This window comes from Arachis ipaensis, chromosome B7 (assembly GCF_059453495.1).
Source record: "Arachis ipaensis isolate K30076 ecotype BB chromosome B7, ASM5945349v1, whole genome shotgun sequence".
Taxonomy (NCBI): Eukaryota; Viridiplantae; Streptophyta; class Magnoliopsida; order Fabales; family Fabaceae; genus Arachis; species Arachis ipaensis.
In genome coordinates this window covers 68,772,179-68,782,074 of record NC_142442.1, presented here as the reverse complement: position 1 = coordinate 68,782,074, position 9,896 = coordinate 68,772,179, and the positions used below count along the sequence as shown (strand labels likewise).

General features: G+C 39.4%; 1 non-coding gene across 1 annotated transcript; it reads right to left on the bottom strand.

Annotated features, from left to right (window-relative positions):
* Positions 1-871: 871 nt before the first annotated feature.
* On the bottom strand, positions 872-978 carry LOC148552913 (small nucleolar RNA R71). Its single transcript, XR_015893567.1, has one exon. It is a non-coding gene; the product is annotated as a small nucleolar RNA R71 (small nucleolar RNA).
* Between the last annotated feature and the right edge of the window lie 8,918 nt (positions 979-9,896).

Genomic DNA, 9,896 nt, shown 5'->3' with positions numbered 1-9,896 from the left:
TGCCGTTGTCGGGGATTGATTGTGCATCAACAATGATTAAATTGGAGGATAACTAGATTGAGCATTTTATTTTTGTTTGATTTAAATTTCTGTTTGAGTTATTTACTTCCTGTTTTAGTCAATTTCTTCCCTTCCCCCTACTTTTTTTTGTTATTTACATTTCATCTCACTAACCCACTAACTGTTTGATATATTGCATCACTCACACTAACAGTAATTCTGACAGATATACTTTCTGCACCTATTCTCTTTGCTTGTACTTGTTGATTGTATAACAGGGAGAAGAAGCGGGGCTTCAACTTCCTTTGATTCTAAACCTGAGAGAACCTTCCTTAGACTTAGGAGGGAGGCAAGAGACAAACGTGTAGTTGGTGCTGAAGAAGAAGAGGAACACTTTGAGGAATACTTTGAACCAAACATGGAAGAAAACATGGAAAACCATCATGAAGAAGAGGCTCACAACCATGGCGGAAGAGGTCGAGCAAATCATGCTGGGGAGGATAGAAGAGTTTTAGGCTCTTACATCAATCCAAACCCAGGAAACTGTGGAAGTAGCATTCAAAAGCCAACCATCCATGCCAACAATTTTGAACTGAAGCCACAGCTCATCACCCTTGTGCAGAACAACTGTTCGTTCGGAGGAAGTGTCCAAGAGGACCCAAATCAACATTTAACCACCTTCTTGAGAATATGTGACACAGTGAAGTCTAATGGTGTTCATCCTGACGCCTATAGACTGCTCTTATTTCCATTCTCACTCAGGGATAAGGCAGCCAAGTGGCTAGAATCTTTTCCAAGGAAAAGCTTGACAACTTGGGAAGACATGGTGAACAAATTCTTAGCAAGATTTTACCCTCCTCAACGAATCAATAGGCTGAGAGCTGTGGTCAAAACTTTCAGGCAACAAGATGGTGAGGCTTTGTATGAAGCATGGGAGAGGTTTAAAGACCTAACAAGGAGGTGCCCACTAGATATGTTCAATAAATGGGTGCAGCTGCACATTTTCTATGAAGGGCTCTCTTATGAGTCAAAGAAGGCCATAGACCATTCGTCCGGAAGATCTTTGAACAAGAAGAAGACTATTGAGGAAGCCATAGATGTCATTGAAACAGTAGCAGAGAACGACTACTTCTATGCTTCCGAAAGAGGGAACACAAGAGGTGTAATGGAGCTAAACAATGTAGATGCTCTGCTGGCCCAAAACAAGCTCATTACCCAGCAGCTGGCTGACCTCACCAAGAAGATGGAGAGGAAACAAGTAGCAGCAATCTCCACTTTGTCAACAACCCAAGAAGGAGTGAATGGGGAAGCAGAGGGTAGTCAGGAGCAAGCCAACTACATTGGGAATTCACCTCGGCAGAACCATGATCTATACTCCAAGACTTACAACCCTGGATGGAGGAATCACCCAAACTTTGGGTGGGGAAATCAACAAGACCAAAGCCGTGATCAAAGACGTCCAAATCCAAACGATGCAGCCACCCAACACTTCACATCTAGACCATATCAACACCCCAATAACAACACCTCTCCACATTCATATCAAGGTCAGAACAACCCTCTTCAGCCTGACTTATCATCACTTGATGAAAGAATCTCAAGGATTGAAAATCTACTTGAAGGCATATGCAAGGATATCCAAGACAACAAGGTGTTCAAGGAGGAAGTGCGAGCCAGTTTCAAAAACCAAGGAGACACAATCAAGAGGTTGGAATCTCAAGTAGGATATCTCTCTGAGCAAATTCCCAAACCCACAGATGGATTCCCAAGTGACACAGAGAAGAATCCGAGAGGTGAAACAAAGAAAGTGAGATGGGAAGATTGCAAGATGGTCACTATAAGTGATAAGGAGATTGAGGACAAGCCAATCAAGCTGTCAGAACAACCTGAAGATACCTCAACAGAGGAGGAGGGAAAAGAATACCAAGAACCAGAAATATCAAAACAGGAGCTGCTGAGACTCTATGCACCTTTTCCCCAGCTGCTCAATGGTGCTGTGGAGAAGAGAATATACTCAAGATTTCTGGACTTGTTTGCTTCTCTGCACGTGAACATACCATTCATCAAGATTATCCAACAAATGCCTGCATTCATCAAGTACATGAAGGAGCTGCTTCCTAGGAAAAGCTCACTCAAGGGAGGCCAAACTATAGTGATGAACAAGGAGTGCAGTGCCCTCATTCAACCGCAATTGCCTACAAAAAGAAAATATCCAGGGAGTTTTCATGTCCCCTGTGCCATAGGAGAAACAATGTTTGATAGAGCACTCTGCGATTTCGGAGCAAGCATCAACTTAATGCCCTTAGCCCTGGTGAAAAGACTGCAGATCAATGAGATATTGCCCACAGATGTGGTCATCAGGCTGGCTGACAAAACTCAAAAACAAGCAATAGGAGTGGTGGAAAATGTGTTGTTAAAGGTGGGGAAATACTTTCTTCCCACAGACTTTGTCATCTTGGACATGGAAGAGAGTCACACTCACCCAATCATATTAGGAAGACCATTCCTAGCTACAGCCAGAGCACTCATAGATGTGGAGCGAGAGGAGCTAATATTGAGGATCCATGATGAGCAACTCAGCTTCAATGTCTTCAAACTCTCCCAAGAAGCTGACCAAGAAAATAAAGAACCAAGCAATGATCATACTGAGATGCTGACAGAGGAAACAAGCACTGATGCACCACCAACACATCCTAAAACCCCATTGCATGAGGAACAAGGCAAACAACAATTGTCATAGCTCAAGGAGAAGCTGGAGGAACCTAAACCACCAGAGGCATGTGAACACGACAACAAAATTCCCTTAGAAGAAGTCACCAAGAGCAAGGCAACATCAAAAGGGACAAAGAAGAAGGTACCAAGAGGGTGGAAGAACAAGAAGATCCCTACTGAAGACTTCTCTCCAGGAGATAAGGTGATCTCAGCTTACTACCTAGATATCCCCCCTAATCTCCCGACTGTACCATCTCAGTTACCTAAGGTCTTCACTATTAACAGAGTCCTCTCCTTGGAACATGTGAAAATCATTGATACAACCAATGGATATAAGTCCAAGGCAAGAGGGGAGGACTTGAAGCATTATCAACCTCCCTGATGAAGGAGAAACGTCAAGCTAGTGACGCTAAAGAAGCGCTTAATGGGAGGCAACCCATGTTTTATTAGCTTTTACTATTGAATAAGTCAATATTCATGAATTCCAACCCAAACTTGGTGAAATCCTTATATTGCAGTATATAGTGAAGAACAAGTTTGGTGTTCAAAGCGTACCAACAAAGCATCAATGCAACAGAGAGCATGCTAGTCTTGGGAGCTTTGAACAAAACTTTTCATCACAATGCTTCAAACTAAGTTTGGTGTCACCCCATGGTGCCACCAAAATGCATAAAGGGATACACAGTTAGTTAGTTGGTTGGAATTCATGAATAAATAATCTAATTTTTTTCTCTTTATTATTTTAGCCGTAAAAATCTAAATTGATTTTTTTCATGATATTTCTTACTTTTCTTATTTGATCTTTATAGGGAAAGGAAAGGATCATTGAAAGAGATTGATTGGACAATTTAATGGGAAAGGATTTGGCCACTTCATGAAGAGGGCACTACACACGTGCCTCAAGGGAGAATGCATTGGGAATGGTTGCCATGCAACATTGGAGGAAGAACAAACTTGGAAAGCGAACCAACTCCATCATAAAATTGAGAATCCTCGTGCTTACTCCATACACAACCCCATCCGTTCATCATACACCAACCCCATCAGTCCACACCTTTCGTCTCTTCATCACTTCTCTATATAAGTGAATCAAATCCACACCCTCTCCACATTCGAAATTCATACCCCTTGCACTTCACTTTCCAGCAACCCACTGATGGTGTTTTTGCGGAAAAACGAATTTCCAAAACACCCAAAACTAACCGGCAAGTATACCGGGTCGCATCAAGTAGTAAAACTCACGTGAGTGAGGTCGATCCCACGAGGATTGATGGATCAAGCAACTTTAGTGGGTGATTAGTTTAGTCAAGCTAACATTGAGTGATTTGAGTGACAATTGAAGCCAACAGAATGTAAACTTGCAGGAATTATAAAGTGCAGAAAGTAAAATTGCAAGTAACTTAAAGAACAAGAAAGTAAAATAGCTGAAACTTAAATTGCAAGAAATATAAATTGCATGAAAGTAAAGGGGACTGGGTGCAGAAAAATTAAATGAAAGCAGTAAATCAAAGCTTAGAACAATTGCAAGGAAATTAAAATTTCATGAAAAGTAAATTCAGATCACAGTGGCTCAAATGTAAAATGCAGAGGAACACACGTGCAGGAAAGTAAATTGGGAGCAATATGAGAAGAAAGTAAAAATTGCAGAGAAGGAAATTGTAGCAGAAAAGTAAATCAGCAAGAAAACTCAAATCAATTGTGAAATCTAGAAAGACAAGTGAAGATATCAGGGGCTCAATGAGACTAGAAAACAAGTCTAGATCTCAAGTCCTTCCTTGATCCAATAAAGAACAATTTGCAAAAGAAATGAAGATGAAAGCAGTAAACAGAGTGTTGATTTAAATCCTTAATTCACTGAAATTTTATAGAAGAAGAACAAGAGAAATCTCAAAGTGAGAATGAAACAGAATTCCTTCAATTCTCAACCCAAGATTCAAAACAAAGAGAAAAACTAAAGAGAGAGAGTTCTCTATTCCCAATGCTCCCTCGTGGAGCCAGCCTCTCTGATGGAGCTCCCCTTTAGTGAAATGAAACTAATGCCTTTATATAGGCTTTTACAAAATAAAAGTGAAAAATGAAAACAATATTTACAAAAATAAAATTCCTCATCTAACTTCTCTGTGTGCCTATAAGTGATGTCAATTGGGCTTTGCTTGCTTTGGAGTGGAATTGGGTTGAAGATGGATTTGGATGGCCTTGGTCTTGAGGAAAAATCTGCGTGCAAGTTGGATTGTTGAGCAATTCACGTTTGAGTCAACGTTTGAGGCAAACGTTGACTCAAACGTCTTCGTGAAACCCACAATGCAGATCGGCCCCTTGCTGTCATCCATGTTTGAGCCAACGTTTGAGGTCAAACGTGAGCTCAAACGTGACCTTTCCCAAGCAGCTCTTCTAGCCAACGTTTGGCCTAACATTTGAGGCAAACGTTGGCGCAAACGTGGCTCATCATCAATCAGGGGTGCTCTTTGTCCTCTTGTCAACGTTGCCAATTTTATGCCCACTATAGACTATTATATATGGTTGGAAAGCTCTGAATGTCAGCTTTCTAACCCAATTGGAATCACCTCAATTGGACATCTACAACTCAAGTTATGCTCCTTTGAAGGGGACAAGGTCGCTGGTGTTGCTGTCACTCACGTTTGACCCCACGTTTGAGGTCAAATGTGAACGCAAACGTTGGAAACATTGCCAGATTCGAAAGCTCAAACGTGCTGTCCACCCCATAATATTATATATTGTTGGAAAGCCCTGAATGTCTACTTTCCAATGCAATTGGAAGCGCATCATTTGGAGCTCCACAGCTCGAGTTATACTCCGTCGAAGGTGTAGAGGTCAGTTGGCCTCTCTGCAGGTTGCCACCATGTTCGTTTATGCACATTTTGGGGCAGTTTTCTCCCTCAATTTTAGTGTCCACCATGTAGTGCCATATATGCTTGGAAAGCTCTTGATTCCTACTTTCCATTGCTTTTTGAATCACCTCATTCGGAGCTCTGTAGCTCAAGTTATTCTTGTTAGAAGTATGCCCCTTCATGCTGTTTGGCGCCAACGTTTGACCTCACGTTTGAGGCAAACGTTGGCTCAAACGTTGCTGCCTCCAGGGATGCCATTTCTCTTGGTATTCCTTAGCCAACGTTTGACCTCACGTTTGAGGCAAACGTTGGCGCAAACGTTGAGCTCCTGGGTGGCTGTGCTGATGAAGCTTCCTTGATTTGGTCATGGGCCACGCTTTTAAAAGCGTGGCCTAAGGCTCCAAAGTGTGCTCCAACTTCAAAGTGTGCCCAAAATTCCTCTTTTCTTCTTTTTAGCTTATTTTGTGCTCCTTTTTGCTTCTTTTTCTTCTTATTTCCTACAAAGTTTATCAAATCAAAAGATCAAAGAAATATACCATTTAAGCACCAAAGAATGCAATATTTAAGCACTAATCATAAATTTCTTGTATGAAAAAGCATAGAAAAATATGACATGGTGACATGTCATCACAACACCAAACTTAAACCTTGCTTGTCCCCAAGCAAGAAAAGAATCATGCATTTAAAGATTGACAATCCAAGGTAAGAAGAGTAGCAACTCAATTTTCATGGTGAGCTAGTTTTCTAAGCATGCTACAATCACAAAAGTGATGTAAATGATTGATGTTTCTATCTAGCTCAATTTATGAAATCTTTTTCTTATATTTCTTCTTTGAAACAAGCTTTTGATTTTTCTTATTAGCTTCTCCTTTTGGGTGCTTTGCCCCATGAGTTAATAACAAAGCTACGACTTCTAAATGCTTTGTTTTCAAGTATTACCACTTGATACATAAGCACCACAAGCATTTGATTAGAGGACTTCATTAAGCACATTTTTCTTTTCTTTTCTTGACTCTCTAATCATTGATGCTCAGAGCCTTGAGCTTTGAGGGAGTGCTTTTGCACTTTGAGCCTAACCTTGACTTCTAAGTGTTTTGTTTTCAAGCATTTGGCTTGATACATAAACACCACAAGTACTTAACAAATAAATTGCCATTGGTACTCAGAGCCTTCAGCTTTCTCATTCTTTCCCTTTTTCTTTTCTTGCCCTTTTTTGCTTTTTCTTTCAAGGTTTTCATGATTTTCAAAAGATTTCACAAAACGTGCTAGATGAAAACTTCAATTAAATAAAATCTAATGCAATTAAGCAACAATCAAACATACTAGCTTTCCAATACTTTTATGCACATGCTAAGTTCTTCTTTAATGCCTTGTTTGTTTATGATCATGATGCTTTATTACTTTTGAACTCACAAAACTCAAGTTGGTAGTCATAATGCCACAGCACCATGTTACAAATCAAGATGCAGGCTATGCTTTATTCATACACATATGTAAACAGAAAAGATGAAGACAATCATGCATTTTAAGTGCTGGAAACAAATGAGGAGAAAAGGAACTCTACAACCTTGTAGTTCATCTTCATTATTGTTGTCCTTTTTCCTCTATTCTTCCTTCTTCCCATACCAACTCAGAATGCTTGCTCATCCTTAAGCAACTATTAGAACCGTGGCTATGGGGCTAAGATGGATTATGAATGTCTTACACAATAAAATGTTAGTAACACATGTGTTTCAAGCAAGCAAAATTAAAGATATGAGGGCACAGAGAAACAGAGACATTATTTTTGCAAATATAAGTTGGTGTGCATGATACATTGCATAAAAGTATAAGTGGCACACCAAACTTAGTGTGACACTTTCTCTTGAAATTGATGCAAGTATCCAGTAAAGATTGGAAGCAAATTTTTGTTGCATAGCAACACCAAACTTAGAATGCAACCATATGTCAATTTATTGAAATTTAAACTAAACAAAGGAAGAAAACAAAGCAGAAAAAAATGTTACCTACGGTTTGGTTACCTCCCAACAAGTGCTCTTTTAGTGTCATTAGCTTGACATGTTGTTCTTCACTTTCTTCCTCTTCTTCCAGTTTGATAAGAGGAATGACTTCAAGGGAGGAGAAGATTCAGCTATTGCCCCCTGTCTTGATTTCCTCTCAGCAAGCTTTCTTTTGTACATGGCTTGATTGAGCTTGCTTGCTGGATTAGGGACAGAATTGGTGTTCTTGCTAGTTGCCTTCACTTCTTTGGATTCAAGACTTGGTTGCTGTGTGCTTATTGGAGTTTTGTATTCATCCAAAGCCTTTTGAACTGGTGGTTCCATGAACTCCTCCTTCATGTACTTCTCTGCCTCACTTGAGTTTGGAATGACTTCCTCACTTTCTTGCTCCTCCACTTCCTCTTTTACACTCAACATTTGTTTTAATAGCTCTTTTATGGAGGAGGTTTGTTGATCTTCCCAAGCTTTCTTCATCTCCTCTTCATACCTTTCAATCATGGATTCAAATGTTGAGGCGTTTTGGTCCAAGGAAGTTTGTGAGAGTTGTGAGTCTTCATGTTCTCTTGTCATCTCAAGTGCAGTTTCAGGTTCAACCACCTCATTCTTCATTGAAAGTTCACTTAACATAAGGACCTTTTGTTCTTGTTTTTCCACTTCCTCTCCCACAGATTGATTTTTACTGTTTGATGGTTCTAAGTGTTTCCTTATTTTCTCTAAATCTTCATTCATATTTTTTAAGAGACTTTCTTCCCTTTTCCAGGATTGTTGTGCCTCCTCCTCAGTTTTTTTGAACATGGACTCAAGCTCTGAAAGCCTTGAGTGGTTCATGGAAGTTTGTGTGGGTGGTGAGTTTTGAAAGGGGCTTTCGGTTGAAGTATGGTCAAGTGATGATATCTTTGGATGAATATCATATGGAGCACTAGAATTCCCTTCCCAGCCACCATTAGACTCATGACTTGTATCATTTTGTGGTGGAGGGAAATATCCCATATGCTTTTCTTTCTCATCTTGTGGTTCTGAAGCATAGCTCCATGAGTTGGAGTGCCAGAATTTGAAGTTTCTTGGTGATATTCCCAACCACCATTAGAGATTGGTGATGGTGGGTGATATCCCATAAAATTTTGTTTGACCAAATGATGAGTTGAACTCCATTTGTATTTTGCAAACATCAATGAAAATTGAAATTACTCATATCAGAGATGAGAATTTCTTAGTGAGGCAAAAACTCAAACACCTTGGTTTCAACTTAGAACAGAGAACAAAAATAAAGAAAATGCTTAATCTAGACTTCTCACCCACTTAATCATTGTTGATCTAAATCAATCCCCGGCAACGGCGCCAAAAACTTGATGGTGTTTTTGCGGAAAAACGAATTTCCAAAACACCCAAAACTAACCGGCAAGTATACCGGGTCGCATCAAGTAGTAAAACTCACGTGAGTGAGGTCGATCCCACGAGGATTGATGGATCAAGCAACTTTAGTGGGTGATTAGTTTAGTCAAGCTAACATTGAGTGATTTGAGTGACAATTGAAGCCAACAGAATGTAAACTTGCAGGAATTATAAAGTGCAGAAAGTAAAATTGCAAGTAACTTAAAGAACAAGAAAGTAAAATAGCTGAAACTTAAATTGCAAGAAATATAAATTGCATGAAAGTAAAGGGGACTGGGTGCAGAAAAATTAAATGAAAGCAGTAAATCAAAGCTTAGAACAATTGCAAGGAAATTAAAATTTCATGAAAAGTAAATTCAGATCACAGTGGCTCAAATGTAAAATGCAGAGGAACACACGTGCAGGAAAGTAAATTGGGAGCAATATGAGAAGAAAGTAAAAATTGCAGAGAAGGAAATTGTAGCAGAAAAGTAAATCAGCAAGAAAACTCAAATCAATTGTGAAATCTAGAAAGACAAGTGAAGATCTCAGGGGCTCAATGAGACTAGAAAACAAGTCTAGATCTCAAGTCCTTCCTTGATCCAATAAAGAACAATTTGCAAAAGAAATGAAGATGAAAGCAGTAAACAGAGTGTTGATTTAAATCCTTAATTCACTGAAATTTTATAGAAGAAGAACAAGAGAAATCTCAAAGTGAGAATGAAACAGAATTCCTTCAATTCTCAACCCAAGATTCAAAACAAAGAGAAAAACTAAAGAGAGAGAGTTCTCTATTCCCAATGCTCCCTCGTGGAGCCAGCCTCTCTGATGGAGCTCCCCTTTAGTTAAATGAAACTAATGCCTTTATATAGGCTTTTAAAAAATAAAAGTGAAAAATGAAAACAATATTTACAAAAATAAAATTCCTCATCTAACTTCTCTGTGTGCCTATAAGTGATGTCAA